The sequence below is a fragment of the Schistocerca gregaria genome, chromosome 4, assembly GCF_023897955.1.
Source record: "Schistocerca gregaria isolate iqSchGreg1 chromosome 4, iqSchGreg1.2, whole genome shotgun sequence".
In the NCBI taxonomy this organism is placed as follows: domain Eukaryota; kingdom Metazoa; phylum Arthropoda; class Insecta; order Orthoptera; family Acrididae; genus Schistocerca; species Schistocerca gregaria.
The window spans coordinates 385,197,334-385,213,989 of record NC_064923.1 but is presented as its reverse complement, the minus strand read 5'-3'; the positions used below and the strand labels follow the sequence as shown (position 1 = coordinate 385,213,989).

Sequence of the window (16,656 nt, the reverse complement as noted above, 5' to 3'; positions counted from 1 at the left end):
CGGGTGCAAGTCTTTCGCTTTGATGACTCTTCGGCGACTTGCGCCTCGATGAGGATGAAACGACAACACAACACCGAGCCCTTGAACGGAGAAAATCTCCGACCCAGCCGGGAATCTAAACTGGGCCCTTAGGATTAACTTTCTATCGCGCTGACCACTGAGCTATTGGGGGCTGACAATGTGGCGGTTATCCACACGTATCACTGTTCATGACGTCATAGTTACTGAACAATGTGTCGAACAATGACATAATTTTGCAGTTCAATTCAATGGAAACTTGCGTACTGTCTGGAAAATCTTGTACAATTAATAGAATTAATAGTAAAGGAGTGACAAAATACGTCATGCCTCATGCTGTACTTTTACTGTATGAAGAGCAGAAAGGTAGTAAGCGATAAACGTCTTTCCTTTCACTTTTAGGGTTTGTCAGCGAGAAAAACAATCCGTAAATGTTTGAAATTATGTGTAAAGTTAGTTGCAAGTGGATTACTGCTGTTATTCTCAAATTCTGGGAATTCAGACATCGCAGGCATTTTCACCTCCACGCCTTTGTTAGGTTGATGGTTCTTACTCCTTATCCACACCAAAGATTGTTACCTCACAGTAAGGTATATGTGAAACAAGTCTGGCTGAATTTGGCCCAATGATTTAGCAGGTTAAGTGGGCCATACAGACAGCACATATACAACATTCAATTTAAAATTTATAAATTATGTACCGTACCATTAAGAGGATAAAGTATACGCACTCCGTGGGGAGATGTTCACTAATACATTCCAAACTGAGCAGTATAAATTAAAAATTACCATGAAGCAACACAGAAAACTTTTGTGTCACGCCACTTACTGTTTTGCATCAGCGTCTATGTTAGTATAGATATTGGGTGAGTGTATCACCTGAGATAGTTCACGTAGGTAAAATTTATTTATCTAATTATCTAGAATTTTTTGATTGATAGAATACTCGGTCAATATCACCTAGTAAAGAGGGTTCGACTTGAATTAAAAACACATTTAATTATAGAACGTCAACAACGCTCAATCGTTTTGTCATCAGAGAATAAACGCTACAGTTCTGCGAAAACTCTCTCGTAGCTCACTAAATAACACAAAAACATTTTCATCATATGGTGCTATTATTAATAATAAATAGCTAATGAACTGAAATGCTATCCGTGTAGCGCATTTATTTAATGGAAATGGCTAATGGCAACGGTCTGCGTGGTAAAAATTTAGCTTAAAGTCACTAAAAATAACAAACGTTTGTGAACAGAATGCAGCGCCTTTGGCGCTTATACAACAAAATCATATATACAAATTATTCATACAATATAGATGTCACCGACAAAAGAATGTGAAACATATGAATGGTTCCATCGTCACATAACTTTCGGAAATCTGTTGCGTCAGCATAAGAACAGATCCCACGTCAGCCAGTCAGATGGTAACGGTATTCTCATTGTCAGGTGGTAAAAGTGATCTCAGACAGATGTATAATGCAGTGCTGGCATATTACATGTTACATTATTAGCACCTAGTAAAAACAATATCCCAGCAAGAGAAAATCCGTTAACGGAAACCCACTTTCGAGGAATTGCCGATGGGTTTGTTTAATTTTAGGGAGGTCTGGATGACTGAGAACACTGATGAGCATCAGCAGACACTACAGTACATACTAGAATGGTAAATTCTAGAACGCCAAACAGCTGGGCCTTTTAATTACTTTATAGACTGTTGAGCGGACGTCTCAAGCTTTTGTTTGAAAATCAAAACGTGTAACCGTGGTATGAGAAATACACGGGAAAATAAAGAAGTCTGAGTAAAATAGTAAGTATTTTTCTTTTTCCTACAGTAACCTATCTCATTCAAAACATTAGGGATAACTTTATTTTAACTATTACGCGTATTGGTAACGTACCGTATCCATCCGCAACTATTTAATGGCTTCACGACCCTATTATTTGTTAACTCGAGGTTTGACCATTTTTAATGCTCTTCAGTAGCCAGTTCCCTTCCTACTTCATGTGCATCTACATATTTCTTCACTCTATATAGTGTATTTTATTTAATACCGTCGTTTCTCGCAAACTTACTAGTAAAATCGAGCAGGCTGTCTAAAGAAGAATGTTCTAAATTAAAAATATCCCCGTGTCACTATCGGAAAGTATTTTATCGTTTATGTTTTTCTACATTTCGCTGTTACTGTGGCAGCCAGCAACGAATCAAGCCTTCCCTTTGGTGGTGTTGCGTGCCAAAGCGATAGAGACAGCTGTACCGTAGCAGCAACTGCAAAGGGAAGTATTTGTTGAGAAGCCAGAGAAACGTGTTGTTCCTGAAGAGGGGCTGCAGCCTTTTCATTAGTTGCAGGGGCAACAGTCTGGATGACTGACTACCTCGCCTTGTAACATCAACCAAAACGGCCTTGCAGGAATTGCAAAAGTCTGAAACCAGCCGTAAATTTTCCCGAGGGCATGCAGCTCTACTGTATTTTTAGATGATGATGGCATCCACTTAGGTAAAATATTCCAGAAGCTAAATAGTCCCCCCTTCGGATCTCTGGGAGTGGACTATTCAGGAGGATGTCATCAGAGAGTGAAATGTTAGATCTTTTAATCGCGCAGTTAGATTAGAAAATTTTGAATCGCAAATGGATAGGTTTTAAGTTAAATATAGTGGGAACTGGTGGGAAGAAAAAGACTTCTGGCAAGATGAATACAGGCTTATAAATACAAAATAAGATAGTAGATGCTTTAGTAATGAATAAGGAAATAGGAAATGGGTAAGCTACTCTAAACAGGGTAGTGAATGCATTAACATAGCCAGTCCGCAGCTGATGAAGGGATCGCAAAGGAAGAGGAGGAAAATAGTAGGAGACTATGGAATTGTGGAATGAATGAAAATGGAAGCCTCCTCTTAGAATTTTGCACAAAGCATAATTTAGTCATCATTAATAATGGGTTTAAGAAATATTAAAAAAGGCTGTAAACGTGTAAGAGACCTGGAGACACCAGAAGATTTCAGACTGATTATGTAATGCTAAGAGAGAGTTTTCGGAACCAGATTTTAAGATGTAGAAAGACATTAACGGGACTGTATGTGGACTCTGACCTCAATTTATTGGCCATGAACTATAAACCAAATCTAAATATATAGCAAGAAGGTTGGAAATTAAGGAAATGAGCAAGAGATTCTTTGAAATAACAGGAGATTTTTGAGAGTTTTAAAGGAAGCATTAGCCAAAAATTGACTAGGGTAGGGGAAAGCACCACAGCAGAAGACGAATGGCAAACTTTGAGAGATGAAGCAGTGTAAGCGGCAGAGGATCAGATAGATAAAATGACAAGGCCTAGTATAATTCCTTGGATGATAAAAGGTTTATTTAATTTAACTGGCGAAAGGAGAAAATGTAACAAAAAACAGAAACTTAAAGAGGCGACCGGGAATACAGAAGTCTAAAACATGGGATTGACGTGAAGTGCAGAGTGGCTAAGCAGGAGTGGCTAAAGGACAAATTTAAGGATATAGAAGCATATATCACTAGAGGAAAGATACGGCCTACAAGAGAAAACAGAGGCATCTGCAGAAATATTATGAGCTCAGATGGAAAACCAGTCCTAAGCAAAGAAGAGAAACGTGAAATACTTAAGTTAATAGATGGTCTATGTCAGGTATATGAAACTGAAGGCAATAATATAAACTGGAAAAGGGTGTAGATGGAGATGAATTGGGAGATATGATACTGCGAGAATAATTCGATAGAGTACTGAAAGACCTAAGTCGAAACAACTCCCCGTGAGTAGAGGACATTCCGCCAGAAACGCGGATAGTCTTGGGAGAACCAGCCATGGCAAAACTCCTCTTTCGGGTGTTCATGACCCGAACTCACAGTTAAAGACGAATATAAAAAATTCCGGTTCCAAAGAAAGCATATGCTCACAGGTGATAATACTTACAACTACCAGTTTAACAAGTCATGGTTGCAAAATACTAACACAAATTAGTTACATAAGAACCAAAAAAGTAGTAAGAGCCAACCTAGTGGTAGATCTGATTGGATTCTGTAGAAAAGAGGGAACGCTCGAGGCAATACTTATCACACTGCTTATCTTAGAAGATAGGTCAAGGAAAGGCAAACATACGTTTATATAATTTGTAGAGTTATCGAAAACATTTGACTATTGTTGCTGGAGTATTCTGTTCGAAGAGGGTACAAAAAGAAGGAGCGAAAGTCTATTTACAAATTGTATATAAACCAAACGGCAGCTATGAAGCTATAAGGGTCGGGGTGAAAGAAATAGAAGCAGTGGTTGAAAAGAGGGGGAGACAGTGTTGTAACTTATCCACGATGTTACTCAGTCTGTAGCCTGAGCAAGCAGTGAAAGATACCAAACACGAATTTGGAGTAGGACTTACAGTTTATGGAAAAAAATTAAAACTTCGAGGTTTCCCGACGACACTGTAATTCTGGAAATGGCTTACAAGAGCAGCTGAACGGAATGGTTTATGTCTTGAAAGGAGGATGTAAGATAAACATAAAAAATGGTTCAAATGGTTCTGAGCTCTATGAGACTTAACATCTGACGTAATCAATCCCCTAGAACTTAGAACTACTTAAACCTAACTAACCTGAGGACATCACACACATCCATGCCCGAGGCAGGATTCGAACCTGAGACCGTAGCAGCACCGCCGTTCCGGACTGAAGCGCCTAGAACAGCTCGGCCACTGCGGCCGGCAATGAACATCGACAAAAGAAAAACTAGGATAGTGGAATCTAGACTAATTAAACCAGGTGATACTAATTGGAAACGAGACACTAAAATCAGTAGATGAGGGTGGTTATCTGGCAGTAAAATTACTGATGATGGCCGAAGAAGAGAGAATATAAAATGTAGACTGGCAATGGTAAGAAGAACGAGTTTGAAGAAGAGAAATTTGTTGACACCGAATACAGATTTTGAGTTAAGACGCCTTTCCTGAAAATATTTGTATGGAGTATAGCCACGTAAAGAAGTGAAACATGGACGATAACCCGTTTGGACTACAAGAGAATAGAATCTTGTGAAATGTTGAGCAACAGAAGAATGCTGAAGGATGGGTAGATCACATAACTAATGAGGAGGTACTAAACAGAATAGAGGAGAAAAAAGATTTGTGTCGCAGCCTGATAAAAAGAAATGATTCGCTGGTAGGACATATTCTGAGACATCAAGGGATCACCAATTCAGTACTGGAGGGAAGTGAAGGTGATAAAAATCGTAGAGGGAGACTCCTCTCAAGGGTGACTGATGGCATTTAGTTTCAATTAGATTACCTTTCACTTTCTTGTAGCTAGAATATAGAGCTTTTCACTGTCTTTCTCACTAATTGTACTCACCTCTAAGGTCTGAATCTGATAGTGTCGTTCATAGTTTGAAATGACTTGAACTTAATGTGGTCTAGTTGCGTCTTAATTGCCTATTTCATTATTCTGTAGACTCTGAAAACTTGAGTTTTGCGGATTATGGTTAAAGAGAAACATAGATTAAGAAATAACAGACGGAGTAACACTGAGAACACAATTGTTGAGGATGAGAATGGACGGCCCTTTACTAGTGTTTTGTTACGTAAACCGACTTCCTGGCTGAATAGTTTTTGGTTGGCCCCTCCTTACGCCACAAACACAAACACACACTCATACACACATACTTACTCACACATACACTACTTGGGAACGAAGTAGAGGAGGACAAGAACAGAGTGATGATAAAAGATAAATAGAGAAATAATGGAAGTAAGTGTCTTTAAAACGACGAAAATGAGTTACTTACAGTGGCTTGCAAGCTCATAGGTACATGAATTGGTGGTTTTCAGAGCATCAATCAGTGGATCCTAATATTTTAGAGTTTTTATTGTGACGATTTGTAATCTCAGAATGTATTCGCCATACGGGAAATAAATCGCTCTTCACAATCAGTGTAAAACTCTCTGTTGTCTTGTAACTACAAGGATGCTACAGTCTAACAGTTAGTGGAAAAGTAGGTTGAATCAAGTCTAAAAGGAGTCTTTGATGTAGGGGGTTTTGATATTCAGATCTACCTTTTATAAGTCAGCACTGGTCTAGTGGGTTGAGACAGATGTGGTGACTGCTACTAAAGGTCACAGATCTACAGCCTGGAGTGTAAATAGACAAATAGACAAACATTTTTCCCTCATTGTTGCTTTGAGTGGATCTACTTTCACTCAATGAACACAATGTAATGGGCTTTATTAAAAACTGTTTACAGTGTCTTTTTGTTGGGATAAAGAATCTACAGTTTGCTGTAGTCAAGAAGGAAGGCACTGTAGTTGAATATCATCCTTTGACCAAACTGCATCAGCAGCTGGCCAGTCAAAACACCGCCTCATCTAAGAAATTAAGGAGTCGGTTCTGGGGATTACAGATAAACGAAGTAAAGTACACATTTTAACATCTTAGGAAGTAGTTTTTCTCGTGAATTCTAATTTTGTTTACCTTTTTGTTAAGTGTTGCTTTCATTTAATGCATTGTTCTAGTCTTTGGAATAGAATTCTATGGACTAAATGGCAGTTCATTATCCATAAATATGAAGCTTCCCTTGTAAAACAACTTAATCATGCACATAGAGCCCAAAATATTATCTATATGAAGCGGCAAGATTTCTAGTCGAATCGTCTTGTGAATCGGTAGTGATGCTATCGCTTACGATAAATAAATCAGAAACTTTTACGAATTTTTTTTCATTTCTACTTATTCTGGAATAAAAGAAAATATAAATGTTACGAAGCATCAAAAACAAAACGTTGCTGAAACTGTTGGAAAACATAATTACTATGTGCGTAAACTATTCACTGCAACGTTAGAAGTGTAGGTTACATCTGACCATTATCTCAAAGAAGATACAGATACAATTGTTCTACTATGTGTCTGTGAAAGAGGGATCTCGACCAGTGTAAAAGCATAAATGTCATTTATTCAAAAAGCTAAGATATTTTTCTTTTAGAGAAATGATAAGTTGAACAGACTGTGACTCTTCATATGGTGCGTGCAAATTTCGTTCTGTCTTGCATATTAGTCTTCAGTGTTGAGAGTATTACAACATACTAACAACATATTTTAGAAGGAGGGGAATATAATCGTTATTGTGAAGAATGTGTGGTAGAACACCACGCAGATATAATCTAACAGCTGATAAGGATTACGCAAGAATCAAGCACTAGAACAGACCTATGTCAGATTTGACCGTTTCTGGATTACAGTGCGATGTAACTACTGTAAGAGATGCTTTGCACTACCCAGATCACACATTAATATAATATCCCGCTACGTTACAATCTTCCTTGGTGTCGTCAGGAACGGACATCGAAAATCCAGGCTGTAATTCGATGATCTCTTACAAGATAAGCAGTTTATATGCGGCAGGGATTACGTGTACACATTCGACAAATTTAGCACATCGTTATATTTTCAGTGGCATATTTAACCTTCACACCAATACGGCAGTGTATTTCTCCTGGTCCACGTGCTCCACAGGCGGTATGACACTTACGACACAGGTCTTTCATATCTATCACTACCGCTCAGTAATGATTAACTGTCATTTGCTTCTTGTTCCTGTATTTGTGTATCTTCAGCAGAACGTCTAGAGTCATAATGATGTCAAGTGCAGTAACTTACGCAGTGTTTTTGTGAAACAAACAGACAGAATGGAGTTAAAATTAGAAGTGAATACCCTAGACGCAGGGATTTTGTGGTTGCGCCGCAACATGGAACATGCTTATTGGATAATCTGTTGCCACTCTTTGCTGTCTGTACATATCTTTCTGTTACTGCAAAACACTCGTGTGAGTATCACAAAGAATTAAAGCGACTGACGCGGAGGCACTAATCCTAATTTGTAACATATTGGGAGAAGACAGGGCCCACCTCTCTTCCTCCCCCATTCACACTAACAACGCCTTTAGCAACATTATTTGGGTCATAGTGATGTTTAGAGCTATCTTTATGACTAACGTTATCTTTATGACCACTTTAGAACACGCCATTAACATTGCCATCTCGTCCGTTCGAAGCCTGAACTAAAGAAATAATCACTAATGAGAGGACACACGGAACGTCTTAAATTGTAGCCATGTATTTACCTAGAAAGATGTAAAAAAGAAGTGAGAGACAAACGAAACAGAAGGTTTACAAACACAATGATCAAAAATGGTTCAAATGGCTCTGAGCACTACGGGACTTAACTTTTGAGGTCATCAGCCCCCTATAACTCAGAACTACTTAAACCTAACTAACCTAAGGACATCGCACACATCCAAGCCCGGGCAGGATTCGAACCTGCGACCGTAGCGGTCACGCGGTTCCAGACTGAAGCGCCTGAAACCGCACGGCCACACCAGCCGTCCATCTTTGTTCGGTTGCTATTACATTCCGGTCGTTGTCTGTTTAAGTGAGTTGGTCGCAGTTCAGGTGCCGAGTTCGGGTCTGCCAATCAGTTGGAACGTTTCTGGAGCGCAGTCCAAACCTGTCAGTCGGGAGATATAATGAGGCACTAGTGCAGTCGGGTTGGAGCAACAGTGAGCTGTGCGTTGACATGACTCTCCCGACCATTACCGCCACGCATTACATGAGCCGGGCTACGGTCTTGGTGCATCGTTGGTCGGTCGTCCAACCGGACGGCGCGTTTTGGCGCACCGATCGTTCATGAGTCGGCTCTGTGTGTGTGCATCGACTCCCGATTTGCCTTTGTGCGTGCTTAGTTACTGTTGGGTACCGTTTACGTCTTCGTGCTAGTGTTTGTCAGGTTGTGTGTGTAGTTAGCGTTATTTCATTTAACTAGTTATTTTAAAAATTGTCGAATTACTGCCTTTAAGAGGTCGGTCACCTCATCGGGCATGTATCTGGTTCTCCGAGCGCTTCTGGGCCACTTCAATTACCATCTTGTGGAACTTGGGTCGCTCCTTCCCTGGTGCAAGGATGACGTTTAGCCAGTGGACGTCTTTCCTCTGCATGGTTGGGTCCGAGCCAGTATTTCCGCCGTCATGTGTCTGGAAGTGAGTGGGAGGCGTACCAGCAGTGCAGTCGCGACGGCAGCAGTCGTGGACGGACCATCAGGAGTCGGTCGGTTGTTGCGGTCCAGGGAAGTTCTCCGCGCGGTGCAGTCGGCTGCGGCCGCTGGCAGTCCCTGCGCAGTGTCGGAGCGTCTATAGAGCTGTCCAATCGCTACGAGCTTCGTGGTTCGCCGACTCAGGATGTCAAAGTTGAGTAGTGGTATCAACTACCCAAGCCACATCTTTTCATGTGGTGGTGGTTTGCTATTGGGGAGGTTTTCTGGTGAGAAACACCGAGTGGTTTTACTGTTATATTTAGCCGCCATGTGGTGCAGTTAACTGTTTTGGTCGACTAAGATGTGAGTGCACCAGTGGAATTTTCTGTCTTGTGGCCGTTAGTGTTCTTGTTGCCTGCCTTGGGCACTGACGTAATTTGAGGCAGCGTCTTTTCCTCACCTGCTGTCGCTGTCCAACATGGTGTGGAATTTTGACAGCTAATACGTACTCGAGACATCGACATTCCATGCACACATCAACTAACCTTTCCTAAGGTCGATCCCCCAAGGTAGCCACTGATAATTGTCTTACGCCACTGCTCATTCCCACTACAAGGTTGAACGCCGCACCTGTCAGCCACTTCCTGCAAACTGGATGAGTAGCAGGACGTTCTCTCTCATGGCATTCGTGTGCTGTTTCCATTGTAAGCAGTGTGTTATCATGTTCAACATACTTCCGTGATGTGTCCGTCGCGCAACACACCAACAAAAAGTACCACACAAAAATTTACGGTATCGAGGGATCGCATACCCTAATTACTTCGGAGGAATTCCAGAGCTTCTAGTGTTGCCACTTAGCTACCAGGGGGTACCAGTACAAATTTCCTCTTATTTGTGTAAGAATGTCATTCAGTTTCAGATATATATATATAACATGCAGTTTTATAGGCAATTACAGAAAATCTAAACGTTTACGAATAAAATAGTTACAATAGTAATGGAATAAACACATTTTCGAATGTGTGTTACATGTACTAATGCCTTCGTTGTCAGTGTTTGTAGCACTACAAGTGGTACCAGCTGTATACAACCGTAGGTACCCGAGTTTATCATGACATGTCAACCGTTTTGTTTTGTCTACTGTACATCTGTCTGGCGTGACCCCGCATCCATTGGTGATTCTGCTTGGATATTTTGCCAACCGTCGACAAGCTCACTTTTTTCCCACCAGACACACTGTTCTCAGTGCGTCTCATTCCTCCTGGGATATCACGTGTCCTAACATGAGTCTTTCTCGTTGCTGATACGTCTTTTTCGTTTTATTGCCAGTTCACCCTTTATATCCTGTTTACTTTGTCACGATCAGTTTATTCAGCCAGCACCACCTGATTTGGTTCGAATATACTCCGTTACTACACTTTACCCTTTACGTTTAATTCATTTAGACCTCTTTAAAAAGACTGTAAGTTCTATTGACATGGTCTACATAGACCTTCTTCCTTAGTAACTGAATTACAGTGGTAATAGCTACAGAAACATTAGTAAATTATGTCATCCGCCCACCCTAGTTTCCTTTACTAATTTTTCTTTGTACACATTCGATAACACGGGGTGCACCCAATAACGCTGTACCATTCTAAGTTACAACAAAGCCGCTGGCAATCGGAGGTTGGTAGCCCTGCGCCTGCTATACCGACGTTTGAGTCACAGCTCCCGTACAAGATAGGTAATTTTAGTAGTAATAAACTGTTTCTAACACTATAAACTAATTTATTATGTTAATTATAGTGCTTTTAAAGCGTACCATTAAACGTTTTTGTCTTACTCGCGTATTTTCACAGTAATCACGCAAAGTTCGTTTTGTTTACATATCGCGGCCAAGCCGAACTTTTGCGCTTTCAGATTAAACTTCATACAGAAATTTTAAGTGCATTTACTGATAGTTTAGTGTTCTAAATACGTTTGCTGCTCCTTTATATCTGTATATACAGAAGTGATCTCACAGACAGAATGAGCAGCAGTCTGTGGCTGCTCGCTGTTGATGCTGTTGTGCTCGGGAAAGTAACGCCGTTGACTGAGTGTGGGAGAATACACCAGTTGGTGTGCTCAACGGCCGCATGCTGTAATAGTAGAAAAGTGTAGAGTAATGCAGACGAGTAGGGAAAACAGACGTGACGATCGAATACAGCAAGAGTAGTGTGCAGCTTGACACAGTCACATCCATTAAACACCATATCTACGCGTAACACTGCAAAGTGATGTAAATAGAATGACCACGTAAGGACTGTAGTAGGGAAGGCTAATTTTAGAGCTCGGTTTATTTAGCTTATTTTAGGAAAGTTTAGTTCATCTACAAAGTAGAACACATGTGTGTACGACACATTGTTCAGTGTTGCCTGAGTGTTTCGGATTTCACGCGTCCTGCATTAAAGGAAGACACAAAGCAATTCAGAAGCGTACTGCCATAATTGTTACCGGTAGATTAAATCATCAAGTGAGTGTTACAGAGACGAACTCAAATGCAGATCCCTGGAGGGAAAATGACGTTCGCTTGGCAAAACATAATTGAGAAAATCAACAGAATTGGCATTTGAAGCTGAATGCAGAAAGATACTACTGCCTCCAACGTAAATTTTGCATAAGGAACACGAAGATAAGAGAAATTTGGGCTCTTGCGGAGGCATATTCATAGTCGTTTTTCACTCGCTCTGTCGGCGAGTGGAACAGGAAACGAAATGACTAGTGGTGGTACGTGGTACCGTCGGCCATGCCCCATATGGTGTCTTGTGAAGTCTGTATACCCGTATAGATGTTGATGTCGTCGACTTTAAAGTGCAAGTTACATTCTGCCAAAGGTTTTCCCATTCATAAGTAAAAGCTATATATAGTCAGTTTCAAAGAATATCAGTGTCATTTTGCTATATTGTCTGTGAAACGCAGCGAAAATATTAAACGCGCTGTGTAACACGCATTCAGAAACTTTTTGCGTATCGTGTGCCACAACCACAAATTTACTAAAACGCAATTAAATATTCCACTTTGACTGAATTACGAGTACATATATTTCACTGCATCAACTGATTTCGATGTCTCATTTTCATACCGTCGCAATTTTAGAAAGTAGTCCAGTGTGGGAGTAAGCAATTTAAGTCACATCAATCTGTGGAGAACAATGTGCGATATGTCACGAGTGAGTATATTTACGTACGTATGTTACTACCAAATTACTGTTATTCAACCCTTTGCTACCAATTTATCAATTTTTTTTATTTAGGAGTGAGTAACATTCATGTGTAATTATTGCCGTTAATGTCGTCGTCAGATGAAAAAAAGTTTCCTGCCGTTACATATTCCAGTGCATGAGGGGTTGGACATGTGTGTCCCAGTGGTATTTGGCGCGGGATTCATATGTTCCAGTGCTAATGAAATGAATGATATCCTGTGCTTTCATTTATGAGGTACATTTTGAGAAAAGCATTGGTATCATATTTATGATCACAGATATTTCCCATGTCGGTACATTATTACAAATAACAAGCTCTTTATCATTACAATCAAATTGGAGTGTCTCATGTGACAGTCGGATCGATCCTACTTGTGATACCGAGTGAAACGGTTTTTGCACGAAGCAGTTTGACACGTGATATATAACGACAATACGTAGCAAAATCGCACTGGTTCTCTGGTAATCTATCGTGGCCAACACATACATCCGAAGGGAAGGAAAAAGATCTATATCATCGACAACTTTGTTACGGTGTCCTCCTTCGAGTTACATATTTCGATGAGAGACGTGAATTGGATGAATCCACAAACGGCGGCTATAAAATTACAAGCAGATGAGTGTAAACATCGTACAGCGCGGCCTCGCCATCTTCAGGCTTAGCAGTTACTGCTAGGTCATTAGGTCCACCCGATGATTGCTATCCTTCTCTCGTATATTCGTAGATCGTCTCTCATCGGAGTCCTGAAATGTCCCTCCATGTTGTTCTCTAGGTTTCATTCACCTCTGTGACAAGAGGGTAAAAGGTTTTGAGACTCCAGTCTTACCGTTTCGTTACCAACAAAGGCAAAAACTCCTTTAATATCACGTTGGAAGCTAAGGCGACAGGTTCCTTTATTCTAAACACATTAAAAAAGTTTTGCACCAACTCCTGCAGATAGACGTTTACTGTGAATATCGTGTCACAGACACAGTACCTTTAACTGTTCAGAACTGTCACTAAACCCGCCCAAAAGATGAAAACAATCATGCTTGAGCAGAGCCTATCAACGGAGGGGGTCCGACAGACGATCAGTTCTAGTTATTCCCCCAGGAAGGAGGTACATGTCTCGTGTGTTCTGTTCCATCGCGTCAGCATTGTTGCTTTGTGCAATTAAGGGCGCTCAGCAAGTGAAGTGTCCAGGCGTCTCAGAGGGAAAGAAAGCGATGTTGTTCGGACATGGAGGACATACAGAGACACAGGAACTGTCGATGACATGCATCGCTCAGGGTGCCCAAGGGCTACTACTGCAGAGGATGAACGTTACCTACGGATTATAGCTTGGAGGAACCCTGACAGCAATGCCACCATGTTGAATAATACGATCCGTGCAGCGACTGGACGTCGTGTTACGACTCAAACTGTGGCCAACGGGCTGCATAATGCGCAGCTTCACTCCCGACGTCCATGGCAATGTCCATCTTTGCTACCACGACACCATGAAGCGCGGTGAAGATGGGCTCAACAACATTCCGAATGGACCTCTCAGGACTGGCACCACTTTCTCTTCACCGATGAGTGTCGCTTATGCCTTTAAGCAGACAGTCGCCGGAGACCTTGTTTGGTGGCAACCCGGTCAGGCTGAACGCCTTAGACGCACTGTCCAGCGGAAACAGCAAGGTGGAGGTTCCTTGCTGTTTTGGGGTGGCATTGTGTGGGGCCGACGTACGCCGGTGGTGGTCAATGAGGGCGCGGTAACGGCTGTACGATGCATGAATGCCATTCTCTGACCGATAGAGCAACCATATCGGCAGCATATCGGCAGATCAGTCGTCTCCTCCATAGGGCATATCTTTTGAATGACTTCTTTAAGGAAAACGACATGGCTCGACAATAGTTGCCAACATGTTCTCCAGAATGAACATGTCTAGGATGGATTGAAAAGGGCTGTTTATGGACGACGTGACCCACCAACCACTCTGAGGAATGGGACAATCTGCACCAACAGTGCCTTGATGAACTTTGGGATAGTATGCCACGACGAATACAGACATGCATCAGTGCAAGAGGACGTGATACTGGGTATTAGAGGTACCGGTGTGTACAGCAGTCTGGACCACCACCTCTGAAGGTCTCGCTGTATTGTGGTACAACAAGCAATGTGGGTTTTCCATGAGCAATAAAAAGGTGGAAATGATGTTTATGTAGGCCTGTGTTCCAATTTTCTGTAAAGATTCCGGAACCCTGGGAACCGAGATGACGTAAGCTATTTCTTGATGTGTGTATATTACTAAGCTACGGACTAGTGGCGCAGTAACCCATCCCGTAGCAGCTGAAAGCAGCCTGTCTATTGCTACACACGGGCAACAAAAAAATTCATTAGCAATATTTCATATAATTACTGAACGAATTTAAAAAGTTAAAATGCTATCATATTGTATTTATTAAGAAGGACAATGTTATGTTACAGGTTTAACACAATGAGGTAAGCATCACGGTTACAAACTCCGTATATGTCGTGGCAACGTAATTCACGGAGCTCAAATGCCAGGATTTCATTCATACAGCATTTCAGAATGAAAGCACTTAGCGACTTCCAGTAAACTTTAAACGTAATTTAGAACGTTTACGAAACTTAATCTCATTTACTACTTCTGTACATTTCGATTCGCAATAAATGATGTGGGCACTATCCACGTATACCAAGAATGTACATGCAAAATTATTTTTACGATACATAGCTCAGGTGATTTGATAACATAAACGTTGAGAAGTTGAAAATCTAGCTTTTAGTTATAACAGAGGGCAAATTCACAGACTATAACCAGCGAGTGTTTCATAATGGCAGCACTTAGCGAATTTCAGCAAACTTTAAACAAAATTCGAAACGTTTTCTATATTCTCCGCCCTCTCCTGCTCACATAGGCAGGTAAAGTGTGGAATGAAGGTGTTACATGGATCTATCGTGACCGACCGACCGACCGGCGTGTCGTCGTCTTTTAATAGCGTCGGTGGATGCGGAGAGCGGGTAGGGTGGCTGCACATATCAGCATAGCGCTATCATGGTCGTAGTAGGGCTTCTTAATCTTGGAACCGGTAGCTTTTCAGTTGGCCTCAAGAGGCTGAGTGCACCCGTTCCAGTGCAGTGCAGTAAGCAAGGCAAAGTACCTGTCAGTGCTGGAAATCGAACCCAAGTGCTCCGCCTGACGGTCTGCCGCGCTGACTCTCTCGCACATGATTACCAGCAAATATCCAACGCATTACCTCATTTGTAAGTAGTCAGACATTTGAAGCGGTTTTGTTGTTTAATCTTTTGAACCTAAAAAATATGAAAAGAAATGTAATTGTAAAATTTTTGCAAAGGTATCCTTTGTTATGACAGTAAGCAACGAATACAAGAAGAAATTGCCAGAAGCAAACAAACAACTCTTTTCAGGAACCACTGTGACATACAGTTTTCAGCCATCTCGCATTTCATGTAATATATTCGGAAGCAAGTTTGCGTTTTTCCGCATCTCGAAACTTCCGTCAGCTCACAAAGACTGAAATAAATTATAGACCAAAACAAGAAACAAAACAAGACGTAAAATTTTACAATTTTGTATAAAAGCTACATAATTCCTGGTGGTTTCATTTCGAAATCACTCATAAACGCAATAATACAAAGTCAGACATACGTTCCAGTTATTTTCTTTCATTGATCTTCGTTTACTTTCAGTGTCAACGATCTCCTCAATATGACCACTATAGGGAAACCGCATGACCTAATTCCCAACAATCACGTGGTACAGTCCTCATGATGACTGTTGCTTTAACGCTGTGGGTGCTACAATGCACTACACTCGAACAGTGTACTACTACACTGAATAGCCAAAGAAAGTGCTACATCTACCTGATATCGTGTAGGACCCCGGCGAGTACGCAGATGAGCCGCAACACGGCGTGGCAACCTGACTTGGTATGGACTCTACTAATGCCTGAAGTAGTGCTGGAGGGATTAGGTAACACGAATCCTGCAGGGCTGTCCATAAATCCGTAAGAGTACGAGGAGACTGCAACACATCCCAGATATGCTCAGTGATGTTCATGTCTGGGGAGTTTGGTAGCCAGAGGAAGTGTTTAAACTGAGAAACATTTTCCTGGAGCCACTCGTATGGTGTGTCGCATTCCTGCTGGAATTGCCTAAGTCCATCAGAATGCACAATGGACATCAATGGATGCAGGTGCTTACGTATGTGTCACCTGTCAGAGTCGTATCTAGACGTATCGGTGGTCCCATTTCACTCCAACTCTACACGCACCACACCATTACTGAGCCTCCTTCATTTTCAACAGCCCCCTGCTGACACGCCTGGTCCATGAATTCATGAGATTGTCTCCATACCCGTACACGTCCATCCCCTCGGTACA

At 41.4% G+C, this 16,656-nt stretch overlaps 1 protein-coding gene across 1 annotated transcript in view; it reads left to right on the top strand.

The window, feature by feature from the left end:
• Window positions 1–16,656, top strand: part of LOC126266972 (hemicentin-2-like) — an 852,087-nt gene that overhangs the window by 624,570 nt on the left and 210,861 nt on the right. The window lies entirely within an intron of this gene.